The 18459-nt window shown below is 36.5% G+C and overlaps 1 long non-coding RNA gene across 3 annotated transcripts in view; it reads left to right on the forward strand.

Annotated features, from left to right (window-relative positions):
* Positions 1–3327, forward strand: part of LOC110598105 (uncharacterized) — a 177841-nt gene extending 174514 nt beyond the window's left edge. For all 3 annotated transcript variants that reach the window (XR_002483913.3, XR_013423304.1, XR_013423305.1), the window contains 3 exons: positions 882–996; positions 1154–1274; positions 3188–3327. This is a non-coding gene — a long non-coding RNA (uncharacterized LOC110598105). The remainder of the gene's footprint in view (positions 1–881; positions 997–1153; positions 1275–3187) is intronic.
* The last annotated feature ends 15132 nt before the right edge of the window (positions 3328–18459 follow it).

Here is an 18459-nt window from a genome sequence, read left to right on the forward strand (position 1 = left end):
TGTTAAATCTGGTATTTGCCAAATGTTTTTATAAGAGAATTAGCTTTCCTATAATATCTCTTAAAATCCAGTATAATGAGTGTTCTGCTGAAAATATTATAGTAAATCTGCGTCCATTAGCATTTGTGCCCCAGTCTGCATTGCTGCATGGGAGTCAAATTTTATTTTATTAATAAAGTACTAGCACTATTATTAGTCCATGAAAATGTTGGCCTAAGTGACTCTCAAATAAACTGATGACATATATGCATATATATATACATGCATATATATGTAAATGTAAAAAATAAACACATATATATAAATACACATACATATATATGTATGTGTATTTTTTACAACATTTATGAGTATCTGAAGTTATCTTTGTTGTTTTCTTATTTCTTGTATGTCTTCATCTATTAGTAGGCATAATCAACAAAGCTAAGATATACTAATTATTAATAGCATTATCCATAGTGGCTAGAACAATGTTTAGCATACAGTTATAAGTGCTAATTTAGCACATTTGACTGATGGAAGAATGAAGAACTCACTCCTGATCCTCTACAGACTCTGGTCAGTGAAAACCAGAATATAGCTGTAGTCATGGCTCTTGGAAAATGAAGGGAAAAAGATTGGCTGAAGTCCATTTCCTGGATCTCTTCAGGTTAGGAGTTTCTGTATATCAAAACAATGATATGCACATCCTTTTATAAATGGAAATCATCAAGAAAACATTTTATTCACAGAACTCCCAGAGTGATATTGCTAGATCCCATGACTTGAGTCTGCATTACAAGTGAAAATAGTCTCCAATTAATTCATGTAGGTATTTCTTAAGTGAGATTCTCCTGAGTATAATTCATTAGAGTAAAAATGTGGAATCAATTCTATTCTAGAATTAACAACGACAGAAAGACGCTTTGGTGGAAAGAAGTAGGATGTCTTCCAGAGGTGAAATAGGTCAGAGGGAACAGAGCTGGAGCCCATGACAACATCTCAGCAGTGAAAGAGGTAAAATGCCACTTCTTGTGCTTTTCTTGTGACTTGGCCTCTTTGGGAAAATACAACCACTAGGGAATGTATTTCTGGTGTCACCTTTATAGGACGAAATCTTCCCTGCACTAAATTCAATGGGAAAATCATGTCAACATGTTTTTTTGAGTTACAGTACAAGAAAGAACCACACACTGTCATTGATCTACCATAGACCTCATGGCAGAGGAAATCATTGCAAGGTTCAGCACATTGCAAGGTTCAGCACATTGCAAGGGAAGACGTGAGGGGCATAGGTAAGATTCTGGGTATAAAAGCACCTACAACAGTTCTGACCCTCAGTAACTCTCACCACTGTCTCTTCCTTCTCTTTTCCTTTCAATCCACACAATTTAATGAAGGATAGCAAAGATGGGCATTCAACATAAAGCAGGCATTCTATTTTATACGTAAAATAAAGATCAGTTCTCCTAAAATTGGCATGGGAAACATGGAGATATCCTTTGCAAGAGTTTTTAAATAAGGAGAATACATTTGAACAAGCTCAAAGTTAATACCTTTTTACTTTCTCACATATAAAAATAACTAATTCTGTGATAAAAACAACAATCATGATGACAATGTATAACTGTCATTATCCAATCTCTTCCCAAATAACCTAAAGAACTATAAGATCACTGGTGTCTAGAACAATGGTTGGCACAAATTAGGTACTACTCAAATATTTTTTTGAAGGAATACAAGGAAGAAGAGGTTTTTAATTATCCTTGCCAGATTGTGACTGATGGACAGAAATTTGGGGTTATCATCCAAAGACAGAAGAGCAAAAGAATACCTGAAATTCAATTCCTACACCCAAAATATATTTGTGCATAATGATTATGATTGCTATTATTATGTTTTAAATGCATTGCATTTTCTAAGCATATTCTACTTTTGGAGATACTTTCAAATACATTATACATAATCTTCATAGCCTCCTTGTGAGATGAGAGCTATTTTATTGCTAGACAAAAATACAGTATAGAATGTTTAAATAACTTGCCTTCTTCCTCTACCAATTTATGGCTGACCTAAGATTAAAGCTAAAGCTGTAATTTTCCAAATCTTTCAAATGGACCGTTGAAAGATTTTATACACACACACACACTCAAAGTAAGGATAAATAGGCTTCAAAAATCAGAAATTAGATTATAAAGCTAATTCTATAATATGTAAATAGTACCAATGAAGAACTATAACTTCTGGAATCTTTCTTTAGAATAGAAGACTAAGGTGAATAGTGATTTAAAGGATAATATTTTAATATTTTATCATTATAAAAGGAAAAATGGAGATGTTCTCATCTTTCCTGGATAAAGAATTAGAATTAAACACCTAGAATCTAAGACTATTCATGTTTATAATTTAAATTTTTTAAAAATCACTTTATTGAGGCATGATTGACATATTAAAAGCTGTGCATATTTAATAAACAACTTGAGTTTAGGGATAAGTCCACACCTGTGAAATAATTACCACAATCCATCCCATAAATTTATCCATCACCTGCAAAACTTCCTCTTACTCTTTTTTTATTATTAATTTTTGTGTAAGAAATACTGAGGAACAATATTGGTCAAATTATATTGCAGTATTGTGTACATGAATATGTAATAATAAATCCCACCATAATGTATAGTTATAAGGCACCAATAAAAATATGAAAGAAAAAGGAAAAGAAATTTTTGTGATAAGAACATTTCATATAAGATCTACCTTTTTAGGGTAGTTGCCAGAGTTAGCCAAAGGATAGAAAGTCTCAGTTATACTGAAAAATGAATAAGTTCTAGAGTTCGGCTGTATACTCTAGTGCCTAAGATTAACATTAACATTAATGTACTGTATACTTTGAAATTTGCTAAGAGGGTAGATCTTTTGTTAAAGCTACAGATGTTTAGATCAGCAATTTTGGCCACAGCTACAGAGGAAGGGCAGTGTATTCCAGGGATATGTATAAGGCTAATGTGGGAACTGACATAGCCTTGCAGCTCAGAGAACCCCTGAAGTTCCCCCACTCAGCTCTCATCACCATACCTGGCAGATTCACTGTTCATTACATCCCCTGCTCAGTTTCTCTATCTCATTGACCATGCCTGAGCCATTTAAGTTCAGGCTTACCATGGACTTGATAGTATATTAACCCAGAATTTGTTTCTTGTCTCCCCAGAGGTGTACCAGTGGACATCAAGATTGCACAGTGTGATGACGTGAGGTGGGAAAAGCCAACCCATTTGCCTATTCTCCTGAAAAGAGGAAGACTAAAGCTAGAATATCTAGCCATTCAATAAAGATTAATTTTCTACATTAGCTACTGGCTCTTTGGATTCTATAAAATTAATAAAGCTAGGCTTTCTCCTGCTCCCTGAACTACCATACTCCCTAATGTTTTTCAAAATCTCTTTCACTAAGTATAAAACAAAGCTCAGGTTTCTTGCATTCAGGACCCTTTGCAATGTAGCTCTAACCCCCTCCACACACCCTAGTCTTAGCAATGCTGGAATGACTTGGTGCAGATACTAAGCGAGATTTGCTTTATTTCTTCTGTGATTAGTGCAGGCTTTGGCACAGAAGACAGCCTGATTCATGGGTGTTAGTGAATGGGTGGATGAGATGCACCAGACAGTCACTCGACCTTCTTTCCCAGGCACCTTCTTTACATTCCTCATGGTGTAGTCACTACCTGGAAAGCTCTTTCTATCATTCCCCATCTCTCTTTCACCTGTTATATCCCTAACTATTCATATTACAGGTCAAATTACAACTCCCAGGGAGACTTTCTAAGATATGAGAATTCATCTCTCTCTCCCATTTTCTGAATCTACCTTGTGGATATTGCTTCCATGGTTCATCCTCACTCTGCCCTGGACTACAGCTTTAGATATGTACATTTATTTCTACCCCCATAGAATATGAATACTGGAAGACAGAAGCAAAATTTCCCTGAACTGTGCATTATCCATAAAACCTCAAGGATTGAAGGGTCTAAGGGAATTTTAATAAGCTGGAATCTCTCACTTTATGCATTCACCTTTTGCATTCTCCAATTTCTGACTTCAATTCTTCCCTTTTTCTTCATTGACACCTTGTTTTCCTGTTTTTAATAGCACCCTCAAACACAAGTGCTACATCTCTCTTCTGCCCCCCCCATCTTTTGACTGATTTGTAAGAGCCTGAACTCAGGTCCTTTTCTTTCTAATGGGGTCACAACCCTTCTGCACTTTTCCCTGTTACAAAAGCAGTGATAGTGACTAGTTTGAAGACATAGAAAAAGTAATAAATAGATACAAAGATGGATACAAAGATTCCCATTTTGCCTGGGAATGAGAACATAAAATAAAAATACAGAAGGCTGAATCTCTCCAAGGACTGCTCCCCATTTGGCTTCTGTCCCTTCTTGAGGGAGATGTTTTCTTTGAGGCAGTCCCCACAATCCTTTTCTCTCACCAAGTCTGCCACAGAAGCCTCCCAAGTACCTCCAGGCCACAGAATTGAAAGAACAGTAGGTTGATAGTTGATCTCCAACAAGTGCCCAGAGCAAGGAGTGATGTGAGGAAAGGGTAGGAGAGTCCTAACATCAGGGGGATGGTGAGGCAGGCAGGAGAGCAAGCGCAGGGAGAGGGGAGACCTCAGATGCCCCTAACCCCTTGTGGTGAGGCTGAAGAGAGGGAATGACAAGATTGGCAAAGTTCACAAGGATTCATGTTTTCTCATCTGGCCAGGTACGATTTTCCTTTCTTCTCACTGTATGACTATTTCCCTGTTTCTTACACTCTCTTCTGCCTAGTCTCCTCTTTCCCCAGTAGTATAATTCTCTTTGTCATCAATGCTGGCCACTATGAACTTTTTTTTTTTTTTCTGTCAGGACCAGAATTTCTCAACTTTTTGCCCATCTGAGTCATGTCTCTCTCTGAGGTGGTAAAGTGCTTCTGTTCCCATCAGGGGGTGGGCAAGGCTGTGGCTGCAGAGAACCTAGGGTCTGATTCTCCCTTCTAGCACATCACCAGGAAGACCGCTGCTAGGAGTGGCGGTTCCCAGTGATCTGTCCATGGTCCTGGCAGAGCAGGCTGATGACCTGAGGCTGCCTGTCAGAAACTAGCTACAGGCTGAGGAGGCAGCTGCTGAGGCAGGAAAAGAGAAATCAGTTTCAGAGGAGAAACTAAGAGAAGGCACACACCTGACCGTCTTAAAGCTGAGTCATATGCCTTTTTATGAATTTAAAACACAGCCAGAAGTCTTTTTGATGTCACTTTGAAGGAAACATGATTCAGGGGTTTCACCCCTCCCTTAATAACTTTCCCACAAATCAAGATAACCAAAGAAGGTTTTCTTCAGCTGGCAGACCTGTGAGGAGCCCAGCGAACTACTTTTAAAAAATCTAAGTGTGGAAGAGTGTCCCTTCATTTTTCATTCTTTTAACTTTTGAATCAGCCAGTGTCTTCTTGTAACTAGTGTGTGTGCCTGACAAAACATATAGCACTAGGGTCTGGAATGGGGCCATTTGGAATGAACTCTGCAAATTTGTACAGATATGTCTGTAGGTATGAAAAGTGTGAAAATCTTAATTATTTTGCATCTTCAAATAAAAGCTTATTTTGCATGGATGGAAGAACTATATAATTCAGTCACTTCTTCTAGTGTCCATAAATCAGGGGCTATTTGGAAGAGAGAGAAACACTTCTGCCCATTCTACAGTCAGAAAGGTCTCCTGATTAAGCTGAGCTTTCAGGAGGAGGTCTTTCTCTGGCCTTTGGTCAAAGGTTTGAGCACTCATATTTTATCACCTGGGCCACAGGATAACTAAGGATTGAGTGGTACTTGCTTGAGAAGGTCCTCTGTAAATGACGTTCTCCTACTCTCTAGGCAAATCTGCCTTGAATTGGTACATGAAGAATTGGCAGGAATTAATAGGCAAAAATGGACAGCTGCATGTGTCCTGGAACTATCAAATTTAAATAAGCCACCAATGATACTGATGACAGAGCTGTAGGAGTCAGAAGTTGTTGTTCTCCTGAACTGGGAACGACTCCCTGCTACTTAGCTTTTTACCCCCACCTCGCCCACCCTCCACAGGTCAGCTGGCTCTCAGCGGCCTCCTCTGAGGGTGTTTCTCAGGGCAGCTCCACCTTTTCTGAGCCTATTCTACCTGCACTGCCCTGATTATTTGGCTACATCTCATTGGCTTTCTAGAAATTTCATAAGGGGGAATTCTTTGTGCTTAACCAAGACCCATGGCCCTTCAGAGCAACATCTGTGACTCCGCCTTTGGGACTAATACTGTTCCCATGCCCATTAGATAGACAAAGATCCTGGGACTTAGGGAGGTGACTTTCACAAGGTCACACCCATCCATTTGTCCTGTCTCATGCCAGATCCCATCTCTTAATCATTGATGGTTAAAAACCTCTCTCTGTCAGGAGGTTAATTGGTACTCTTTTTGCTAAAACAAGTTGAGCTCCTTTGTGTAATACAGTGGATGTTATATCCAGGTCAGGGACATTTACCATGGATCTAAACTCCTTTGATACACAATGATGGCAAGCTTTTATTAAGTCCTGCTGCCATTCCAAAATCTGGCCCTTCTAGCTTTTAACACTTTGGGATAGGCCAGGTTACAGTTCACTGAGCTTTGTTTTTCTGGGATGTGCTTAAATGGAGACCTAGCCTTTAAAGTGCATGGTATTTTATTCTGATACATGAAGTTGTAAGTTATACATATGGAGAAATAATAGAGATTGAGATCTAATTTCCCTTTGGCCTTGACCCTTGGGACCTCAAAGGATTCTTGTCTGAGGGGACATATAATATGACACAGAGTCTTCATCTCTCAGACATTAGCACTAAATCCAATCCAGGATAACAAAGTAGTTGCTTCATAGATACATAATGCTTTGTAAGAAATAAATTTATGTTCTAGTGGATCCCAGGAATATATCTACAGAAACTTCTAACATTTATGCCTTCTTGGGAGGATTTAGTTTTTAAAGTTGATAGTTGTATCAGAAGTGATTTCCTTCAATCTCTACTGGAAACACAGAAAAAAGCTTGAATTTCCTCTATAGATATAAGATATATCCACTCTTCTTGTGATATCAAAGAATTAAAAATAAGATTGCAAAGTTTTGGATTTACTTGGCACAACACCATGTCAATGAAGAGAGGCACATATTTATCCTATAAACCCACCTGGATAGCTTGGAAATTGGCTCTGTGTGTCTATATCTTCTAGAGTTGCTCAAGAAGAGAAACTGATGAGATGGTGTGAGAACCATCTGCAGTTAATGGACAGTTTAGTTATGGAAGGGCTGTGTAGAGTGAGAGTTAAAAGTAGGGACTGTAGTTAGACTGCAGAGGTCACACACCAATTCCCAGCTGTGTGACCTTGAGTGAGGCATTTAGACTCTCTGCACCTCCAATCCTTAGCTCTAGCATGGCTCATGACTGTTATCTACCTCACAGGGTTGTAAGGATTCAATGTGGAGGACTTAGGATAGTGCCTAGCACATGTAAGCACTGGCTATCACATTAGAGCAGAATCTAAGGAGTTATACTTCACAATTAATGTAAAGCAACTCATGAAACTACTGTCATCAGGTGTATATTTTATTTTATTTTTTATGAACTAGAAAGTCTTCTGTAGCTATTTGACAGTGTCTGGTGCCAGGAATCCAGCAAGTTGCCAGGGATACAAACATGAAAAAGTCATAGTCTTTACCCTGGAGGGATTTATCATCTAGAAAAAAGCAGATACGCACAAGATGATTCTCAATTATTGTGTTAAGTGTATGAATAGAGATGTCAAGCTGTTATGTGCATGTAAAGAAAAGTCTGAGTAACTCTCCCTGGGAGAGCTGCTCTAAGAAAGAGACATTCAACTGGATCTTGAAGGAGGAGTTAAAAGAAGTCCACCAACTATCAGGACCTGGTGATGGATCTCTTCTTCTGTGGAAGATGTTGTATCTATATTGTGTTATAACATTGCATAGACTTTATCACAAAATAGTAGCAGCATTTTCTAATCTACTATGACAAGACGAGTCTCTACCAAGTTTCCTACGAAAGAGTAGAAAGGAATTTGAGATGAAGAGAAAGGGTGGAGAGAGAGAAAAGAAAAAGGACATAACTTCTTCAAAGATAAATTTAGGCATATGAAGGTAAAAGGCTTTTCTGTGCAATATCCTATTCAAAGGCAAACATGTCCCAGAGGCTTATTTTAGGAAATTAATCAGACACATTGAAGCCAAGGAAGGAGGCCTGTCTTTCACTGTTACGAGTGGAAGAACTTTATTTAGGTAATCCCTCCAAGGAAACAGTGCTGTTTTAACTGATTTCTGTATGACATCCGGATTTGTCCCTCAATAGGTGATATACAGACATTTAAACTGCAGTTTGCCCAGTTCTGCTTCACTGGTCATTGGGGAAATTCGTCTAAAGCTGCAAAAAGGACTAGAAATGTTTGTATCATATTAATAAACGGGAAACCGAGGAAGCTGCCAACTGGCAGCAGAGTGTGTTTTGGTGGTTTGATAAGGCTACTAAAGAGTTTATGATGTGACAGATGTTTCACTACACTATTGTGAAATGAATAGATTATGAGAAGTAATTAGATGTACATTGGAATCAATGCTGTTATCATCGAGGCCTTCGGGCAATGCAGTAGATGAGAGTCTTGACAGCAGGTGGTCCAATGGCTCCGAGACAGGAAGACACACCGCGGGAGACTGAGTGACAGGTTTCACAGATCCAGGGGGTGAGAGATCTGAGCTGGGGCTTGCATTTGTAATCTTTACTCATGTATAAATAATAACAACTCCACCATTGACTTCATATGCTATGTCATAGCCTCTGTTACCCTCGCACACATATAGCGCTGGTTTCATCCACACAAAGTTATTCTTGGTCTCCCTGTTCTCAAATATGCATATGGATGTTTGATTGTAACTGACAGCTCTATCATTTTTTGAGGGAAGGTTTTATAGCTAATCATCTGATGATTACATTTATTTTTAATGCTTGGCATCGAGCCGCCATTGTACAAAACTTCCTATAGGTTGCAGATCAGAGGCTGAAAAGTACTTTAACTGCCTTTCATCAGGAAGGCGATTTCTTCTCTCTGGCTCAATGACTAACATTTAAAGGGGACACGTTTGCCTCTCTGCTATGTAAAATCCCTTTGCAGGAGACTTGGCAGGGTCACCCTCCATGCTTGAAGCAACCATATGGAGCCTGCTGCTTTCAAGAGAAGGTTTTGGTTTCTGCCAGTTTTCAGGGTCAGCTATTAGTACACTGGGGAACATCGAAGTTTCCAAGCAGAGAATGAAGAGGAAGGAAAGAAATGGATGATTAGGGGAATTAAGTAACTGATTCCCGGTGTACATCTGCTACCCCTGTAGGAAGAAGAAATATCAGGTTGAATCATTTAGCAGCCCCTATTTGCTTAAAACAGCAATGGTATTTATGTGAAAAGGGGAAAGTTTATTTGGATGATATCAAAATAATACAAAGCTCTGATGATTAAAGAAATCTTAGTAGCAAATATGTGGCTATGTACATACATATATGTGAGCTTGTAATATTCTTACCTACTCAATTAAGTAATTAATTCTTCTATATAAAAAAACATTCACTGCCTCTTTACTATATCCTTGGTTGCTGCTGTGATATAAACTTAAGTGATCATATCTTGAATAACACAATTGTTTCTTTATGTGCGGATGTGCCTACACATGTGCACATGTGCATGGAACTCCCTGTGTTCGTGCCACGAGAAACCAGATATATCATTGGGCACATGCATTTGGGGTGTTTTCTTTGATGTCAATATACACCAAGTATCAATCATCATTCAACAGAGAATGAAAACCAGCAAAAGTTACATAATATAGAGATGTAATAAATAAAACCCTTTAGAGAGTAAGGATTATTGTGGGTATTCTTAGTTAACTCAGACATTTTGGCATAACCAACAGCTGGAAAACATTCTAAGAAAATAAGATTTTCTTCCTGTTTAATAACTGTCTATGAAAAAAAATGATATACTCCTCATGCCATATGTTAAACTAAGAATGATAGAGATCTAAATGCATGAAACACAAAGCTTTTGCCTTTTGGGACTCTGCTGTATCAGCCATCTGTGTCTGGGGAGCACGAGGGTAAACCACAAGCTCCTATGCTTCTGATAGAGCTCATGGCTGGCCAATCAAGACCTCCTGGGAGGGCAATAATGCTCTGTCCTTCATAGATACCAGGACTTTGTGAAATGGGCAGGAGGAGCAACCTGAAGAGGAAGGCTCTGAGCCATTTTTCTCAGCCCAGATGATTATGAACTTTCAGTAATATTAGCAACTGCTTATGGAATCCTCTCCCAAGAGCTTTACAGATGTTGTCATTTAATCCTGACAGCAGTTTTAGAAGGTAGACTCTATAGTCATCTTAATTTTATACGTGAAAAACACTAAAGTTTGGGCAGGTTAAGAAAATTGTCTACAGTTGCGGAGGAGGAGGCAAAATGTGGATTTAAAAATCAATTATTTGATTCAGAAAATAAAATGCTTTGTTCTTATGTTTCAGATTATTGTCCTTTGAATCTTTTTCTTTTTCTATGAGACTTAAGGTCTTCAAATAAAAAGGAAGATTATTTGCAAAAAGATTCATGTAACCCTAGCTGAATAGAAAATTGATTGCACAAAACAAGGCTTTTATTATATATTTATATTAATATAAATATTGTGTATTTATACACATAAATATATCACATATTTGTATTTGTGAGAATTCTTGTTATATTTCCTTTCCTCCTAGTATTAATTGTGATATTTGGGGTGGATAAATTGTGCCAACATTTTCCACTGATAATTTGTCACAAAGGTCTCTTATCCTTAATATAGCAAGAGTTCTTAAAAACTTCTGGAGAGAAGACCAAAGACTGTATGTTACTGTTTCTAATCATAAAATGTGAAGGACAACGTAAACATCCACAAGTTGGAAGAGTGGTTGAATCAACTTTGAGGCATTGGCATAATAAAATATTAGGTAGCAGGCAGATAAGAATGATGAGCTGTGTGACTGACATGGAATGCTTTCCAAGATATCTTGAGAAGGGGAGAACCAAAAGTACAAAGGAGCATCTATAGTAGATTGCTTGGTTTTTGTAAACATGAAGGGAAAATAAGAAGAAATACACATCTGCTTATTTCTGCAAAAAAACTACAGTGAAGACAGAGTAGAAAATAATAAAATTGGTTACTAACAAGGGTCATGAGAAGGGGGAAAATGGAAGAATGAAAATGGAGTAGAAAGGATAGGAGGAAGATGACACTTTCGAGGACACATAGCTTCTGATATAATCTTGAGCTTTAGAACAATGGTAATAAAGTTTGTCCTCCATGGGTTCATGTGTTAGAAAGTTGATGCCTAGTGTGGCAATGTTAAAAAGTGACCATAAGCAGTGGGGCCTGACTGGAGGTCCTGAGGTGACTGGGGGTGCATCCTCAGGAAGAATTGATGTAGTTCTTGTGTGAAAAAGTCCAAACACATGTCTTGGGACAGATCTGACTTACTGTTAATGTATTTGAAGTAAACTTTGTCTTCCATTAGCTTTCATCTTTAGATTGAACTCCATGTTGGCACTTTAAAAAAGGAAGTGAGACAAATCACTACTAAAGTTCATACTGAAAAGCCAACATGGAAAAATTCTCAGAAAAAAAACACCAGGAAAGAAAAACTGCCAGACATTAACAAACATAATAAGCCTCTGTAACCAAAATATTATTATACTGGCTCAGGAGAAGACAAATAGACCAGTGAAATGGAAAATAAAACACAGATTAATTCTTGAGAGCAGGTACAAGATGACCCCAGAACATCTTGTTCTAGAAGGAGCAAGACTGGCCACTCCCCTCATGCTGGCTTCCTCTTCCTAAGTGATCTCCCCGTCTCATGCATACTCCTGTGGTCTACCACAAGTTCCTCACCAGAACAGGTTTATGTCCATGCCCTGCCCTTAAACCTTCAGAACTGTGAGCTAAATAAATATCTTTTCTTTATAAAGTTATCTAGCCTCAGTAATTTTTTACAATAATGGAAAACAGACTAACATAACTAATATTTCTCATGCATAAAAATAATTAGGAAAAAAGGAGGAACCCAAGATGTAATCTAAACATTAACCTGTTCACTACATTATACACAGATACTAAAACTACTCTAAAGGGAGTAGCAAATAAATAATTGATCTAAATCTATTTGAGAAAAATTCTTTTTGACTATGAACCCTTGGATATGTCAGGAGAAAGAACTGTACACATTATAGAGTATTAGTCACTTAATTTGTTCTTCATAAGAGTATGAGCTAGTGATTCTGAGACTATGTGTTATCTGGGACTAAATAAACGTGTTAATATATTGTGGCCAATGAGATCTAGGCTTCATATGTAAGAGAAAGAAAGACCTACAAATAAGAAAAGAAGGTTTGAAGCAGTCCTGTGGTGTTGAACTAGAACCTTAAGTATTAGTGTGACTCCATGGTTCCTAAAACAATTACAGATAGATAGGTATAGAAATTGGTATGTGTATGTATATATGTACATAATTCTCAGTTCTCCTTGCTAAGAGGACCCAGAAGAAATCACACCTCAGGGACAATAAACACACATTGAGATCTTGATTTATCAATGCTATTCTCTGGTAAAAGGAATCAAGATTTCTTGAAGAAATGGCTGATTCCAAAAAATCCTTCACAACTTTCCAGGACTGGAACAAAGAAAAAGTACAAGATAACCCCAGAACTTGTGGTGTCGGAAATTAGCAAGTGCTCAAAAAAAAAAAAAAAAAAGTGAGAATATGTTAAAAGGATGTAGAAGCACACAGAAATGGGTCTAACATCAAATCCAGAGGAAAATAGTTTATAATTTGTGGAATAAAATAAATATTGCTATGCAGATTTTTAAATATTCATATTGATATGGTTGAACTAATAATTAACACAGAGAATAGAAAGCTCTTTCTTACAGTAGGATTTTAATAAACATAAAGGGAATAATGCAAATAGAAAATCACAGTTTGCCAGATACATCAAAATATTTGTTGCAAGCAGGAAGCACTAACAGATGCTAAAATTAGTGGGTAAAAGCAGAGAAACTAGATACTTACTCTCTAAGTACCTCTACACAAGATGTGTATTAGTTGCAAAGGGGAAAAGTAGTGACTTTACACTGGGGAAGCCTGTTGAAACAAACCTTAACATGGTTGAGCCTAACCTCAGCAGTATGGAGGCACATGGGAATCTTGTACCTCTGCATATGGTGTACTGAGACGAAAACTACATCACTGCCATAGAGGGCTTGCTTAAAAAAAATTCCTTTTCAGAAACCTATACTTAAAAAAAAAAAAAAAAACACTTCAGACAAGGCCAAACTGAGGGACATTCTACAAAGTACCTGTCCATTGTTCTTTCAGAAGTTTCAAAGTCTTGAAGACTGAAAAACAACTGACGGTTCCAGGTTAAGCCCACTCACTTCCTGTTTACTCTTCCCAAAGAGCTACTATGTGTCAAACTTCTCTTAAAGAAAGCCTTTAAGGATGAAAGTCAGAGTGTAACTCTGTCTTAAAAGTCTGAATAAAATTGCCATCTTTTTCGTTTCTGACATTTGAATCCTATCAATAGGGACCAAATTTCATTAAATTTCAAGGAAGGCTTCTTATCTCACATGGGAGAGTTTCATTCAAATGAAGCAGAAGGGCTGACTACCCAGTCCCTGTTTTATTGTCAGCTGTTACGATGTTTCTGATATCCTGCATCTAGAGTTGAGGTGTTATAGACCCTCAGTGTAGAGTCTTATATTCATTCCTATTATTTTTTTATTGTAGATTTCATACCATTGCTGTAGCCTGTTGAGATCTTTTTAAATTCTGAAGCTGTTACCAGCCACATGAGCCATTGTGCGTTCTATAAATTTGTTGAGTAAGCCTTCTGTATCTTCCTCTGAGTCACAGACAAAAATGTTGAACAAGCGTGAGCTCTTTCTGGAATGATATCAATTATTGAGCAGAACACTTTTTCAACGTACAAATTATCACTGACCCAACTCACACACTGTCCATGTGTTTAGTCAAGGGTGTTCCATTTTGTTCAACAGGACACAAGAGAGAAATCTTAAAATTTTGAAGTTTAGAGGCTTCTTACTGGAGTTCTGTTAATTAGTATCCTCCATTTTCGGTTTGTCTAAAAAAAAAAGTCTCTCACAGTACCTAGTATCAAAGAGGTCATTTGAAGTCTGGTTGCATTCTGCTGTGGGTAGCTTAAAACGTATCACTGAAAAACTGCCAACATGTCATCCGGAGAAAGCGGAGACACTGACAGGCCAAGAAGATATATTTTTGTCATGATTTCTGTTCCACAAACAAAAATGGTGGGACTAAATGAGTGGATAATTTTTATACATGCAGGTCATGACATTCCTAGATTTACTGAAACTGATATTTTAATACCATTTAAATAAATGCATTCCAAATGATTAGTCCAAAGAAGAGACTGTTAAGCCCACCCCTGTGATTGACTGTCAATGATTTTATTCATGTATTAATTCCAGTCAATCTAAAAGTAGCATCTATTACAAGCAGACTGTGAAGACTCAAGTCTTATTTGGGGGGAATTTAAAAAACTAGAATATTTCCCTGTATCTTAAAAAAATGGGGAAAGTCAAGTATGAAAATCTCCAAAGTCTTCTAAAAACACCTGCCCTCTTTGAAGGCACAGCATGGAATTTTAACTTCTGACTGGAGTATTCTTATTTATAGAAAACAATATATTGCTAAAATAGTGCTAATTTGCATTTGGGGGGAACTGAGTCACCAACAGGCCAGTTTTTCTCCATTTCTGTGTAAATGCTGATAATGGAAATAAATGGAAATAAATAAATATATATATATATTTAGAAATATGGAAATAAATAAATATATATATATATATTTAGAAATATGACAAGTCAATGCTGGTGGGAGCTTTGAGATTTGAGAACATGTATTAAATGTTTAAAAATGGCACAACTTTGATCCAGCAATATTCTATGTAAATAAAACAAAATAATGAGAAAAATATCCCCCAAAATCTTAGAAGCAGTATCATTTATAATTTGAAAAATCTATAAACAAGATAAGCTTCAACAATATGTATGACAAGAGTTAAATTATGTCAACTTCCATAAATGTTATATGAAAACCTCCTATTTACATTATTAATACAAAAACAGGGTGTAAATTACATATACAGAAGTTTTATGTATGAAATGATACACATAGAAAGAAAGGCAATTATATGTATGGTAGGATTTTGTGGTTTTCTAATTTCCTTTACTTGTTTTTTTTTTTTATAAATTTTACACTTTGTTCAATGGATCTTAATTATAATGTGATCAGAAAAAAGTACTTAAAATAGCAATTAAATTTTTTTAAAGATATGCTTATCCCACACAGTGTAAGAGTATGCCTTAGGTTCAATAGGCAGTGGATTTTTCTCAGAGTGATATTATCCTTTTCCACATATTGCAAGATGGCAATGGGGATATGGAATATTGCTAACTGGTTTCAACTTGCTTCCTTAGAACAGTTGCAGACTTCCTCTCTGAACTTGTTCTTGGATGTCCTGTGCCCCTCTGTGGAGCATCAGGTATACTCTGAGCATTGTATTCCTGCTTCACATTGTTGGTCATCTCTATCCTACTCCAGATATATAATCAGTCCCTCCTCTGAGCTACTGAAGCATTTTCATGCTTCTGTTATAAAGACAATATATTTAGTATATGATTTCACACTGAATGTCATTACTAAAACTAGTGTCCCTAAAGGCAACAAGCCACATTTTAAAAAAATGTATATGGTCCTCACCATTTATTAGAGAGATTGGCACATCAAGAGTCCTGAGTGAATTAATGAATGAATAAATGAAGAACAACTCTAGCACTTACTGTATATCAGTTGCCTGTCTTGGTTAGGCAAGGGACTCTAAGCCACCATGAACTTCTCTTTAAAAATCCAGGCCACAGAGCCTTCTAGGTCACTTAGGAAAGAGGCAAAATCGCAGATGCAATGGCTGTTTGTAAACTATGAATTACTACAAAAATATGCCAATATATTAACTGAGTAAGTTATTCTCTCAAATGCCTCTATCTGCTTCTAAAAGAGCAGAGCTTTATCACTGATCACTTAACAGTGAGAAAGTATATGTAAAAATATTTCAAACAAAACATAGTCTATTACTAAAATTCATAATAGTAATAACAATTATAATACTGCTAAAAATTACTGGTAATATGTTCTAACTTATAAAATTATGTCCCAGTTTCAGAAGTAATTTGAGACACAATTGAGTTCCAGAGGGTAATAAACCATTTATTTAAAGGACAAAAAAAATCATAAAAATGCTGAAAGATACTTCACTTATAATTATCTTTTTCTCTAGCATTAATGGTAACTTGGAGTCTTAAAGATTTGGGGGCCTCTTCAAGTACTAATCTCACTACTGTCTTTATCAGCAACCTTTTCTCTCTCTATCTTTATTATTTCAGAAGACTAGCCAGTTGCCATGAATAAATATTATATAGGAAATTAAATGGAGTGTATATCATGTTAGGCACATGTAGTAAGTGTGCCCAACATTAAATAAGTTTCTTTTATTGAAATTGATAGTAATACATTAGATTTTTGTGAGTTTGCTTGTTAATTTGGCATAAAAATAACTGGTGCTCAATTGCTAAGTATAAGGCACTGATACATTGAATCAGTCATTTTATTTATTTCTTATTGTAATAACAATTGCATAACAATTTTTCTTGACCATTTTATTATTAAACACCATTATCCAAAAAGTTGCTTTGACTAAATCAGGGTTGAAATTTATTTAGCAATACCTTAGAATAGTAAGAAAAGTTTTTCTCAGCAAAACAAAGCATTTAAACAAAATGATGAGGCAGTTTTAGACACTTCTAAAACAACCAATATGTACATATACGTGTATGAATTTTCCATTCTCTAATATTGTCTTGGAAAGAGTCCTATTTACAACACTTTTGTAGTATTTAGGTCATGCTTTGTTAAGCACTGGCATCAATATAGCTATATTTGTTCTAAAATATTTTATGACTCAAGCTTATTTACCAACTCTGCTCAAGTCATACAAAACAAAGTACAAATGAATATAAAAAAAGTTGTGTGTTCTAACAGAAAAAATAGTTCAAAAGAAGGAATACAAAGACCTTTTAAAAATGCCTATATATATTCAGTACCATTATAATCAAAGACATGTAAGTAAAAATGAGACTCAATGAGAAATGCAAGGAAAACTGCCTTTCACATTTGTAAAGGCATGGTAAGAATAACTTCAATAAGTTGAAAAAGTTGTGCATACAGGCTTATTATCAAAAACCCAAGCCAAACCAAACCCCCAAACTGGAAAACAAATGCCCATCAATACAGGATCAGTAAGATAAATTAAAATATTTTCATGCTCTGGGATGCTCTACACCCATTAGCACTTACTGTGTATCAGTTGCCTGTCTGGGGAAGGAGGAGCAAGGGACTCTAAGCTGCCTTTAACCTCTCCTTAAAAATTCATGCCACAGAGCCTTCTAGAGCCTTCTAATTACTATTTTATTAGGTTGGATCTCTAAGATTGCCTTGAGGTTCTATGACTCACTGAAAGAACTCAAAGATCTCAGAAAGCTTTTCTACCTATAGTTATATATTATTATAGCAAAGGACCTCAGATTAATATTCACAAAGGAGAAACGTGCATAGAACAGAATCTTGGAGAAATTAGGCACAAATTTCCAACTGTTTGTTCCCAGGGAAGTCAAATTGTGTTGCCTACCAGGAAGCTCAGCAGAGTCTTGTTAACCAGGATTCTTTTTGGTGGTCCATTGCATAGGTGTGGAACACCTGTGAAGTTAACTACTATCTTTATCCCCCCAAAGTTCAAACTGATAGATTATAAACCAAAGCCTCAGACCTAAAAACACTAGTATGCACCATAAATCAGACTGGCATAAGCTATCTGATATAGCCCAAGGTCTCAGGTATACAAACATACTCCTTTCAGTTAGGATATTCCCAGGACTCTGCATGAGAACAAGAGAAAGTGGTAAAGTTTCCAAGTATGTGCCTTCCACTATACATGTATTAGGCATTATTTCTTCAGGAATGTTTGTTAATTCTTTAGTCACTCAATTACATATGGATCACTTAGGCCAATGTCTGATTTGATGAGATAAAGAAAGTAATGAAAAAAAAAGAAAATAATGGAGGTTATATATCAGGAGCCCATCAAAGGCCAGTACAGAAGACTTTAAAAATGAGCAACTTGTAATCCTATTAAGTTAACCCTTTGTTGAAGAGTCTTTATTTCTTTTTTGATCTGCAAACTATATCACCAACAATATATCTCATCTG

Source organism: Ictidomys tridecemlineatus, chromosome 6 (genome assembly GCF_052094955.1).
Source record: "Ictidomys tridecemlineatus isolate mIctTri1 chromosome 6, mIctTri1.hap1, whole genome shotgun sequence".
In the NCBI taxonomy this organism is placed as follows: Eukaryota; Metazoa; Chordata; class Mammalia; order Rodentia; family Sciuridae; genus Ictidomys; species Ictidomys tridecemlineatus.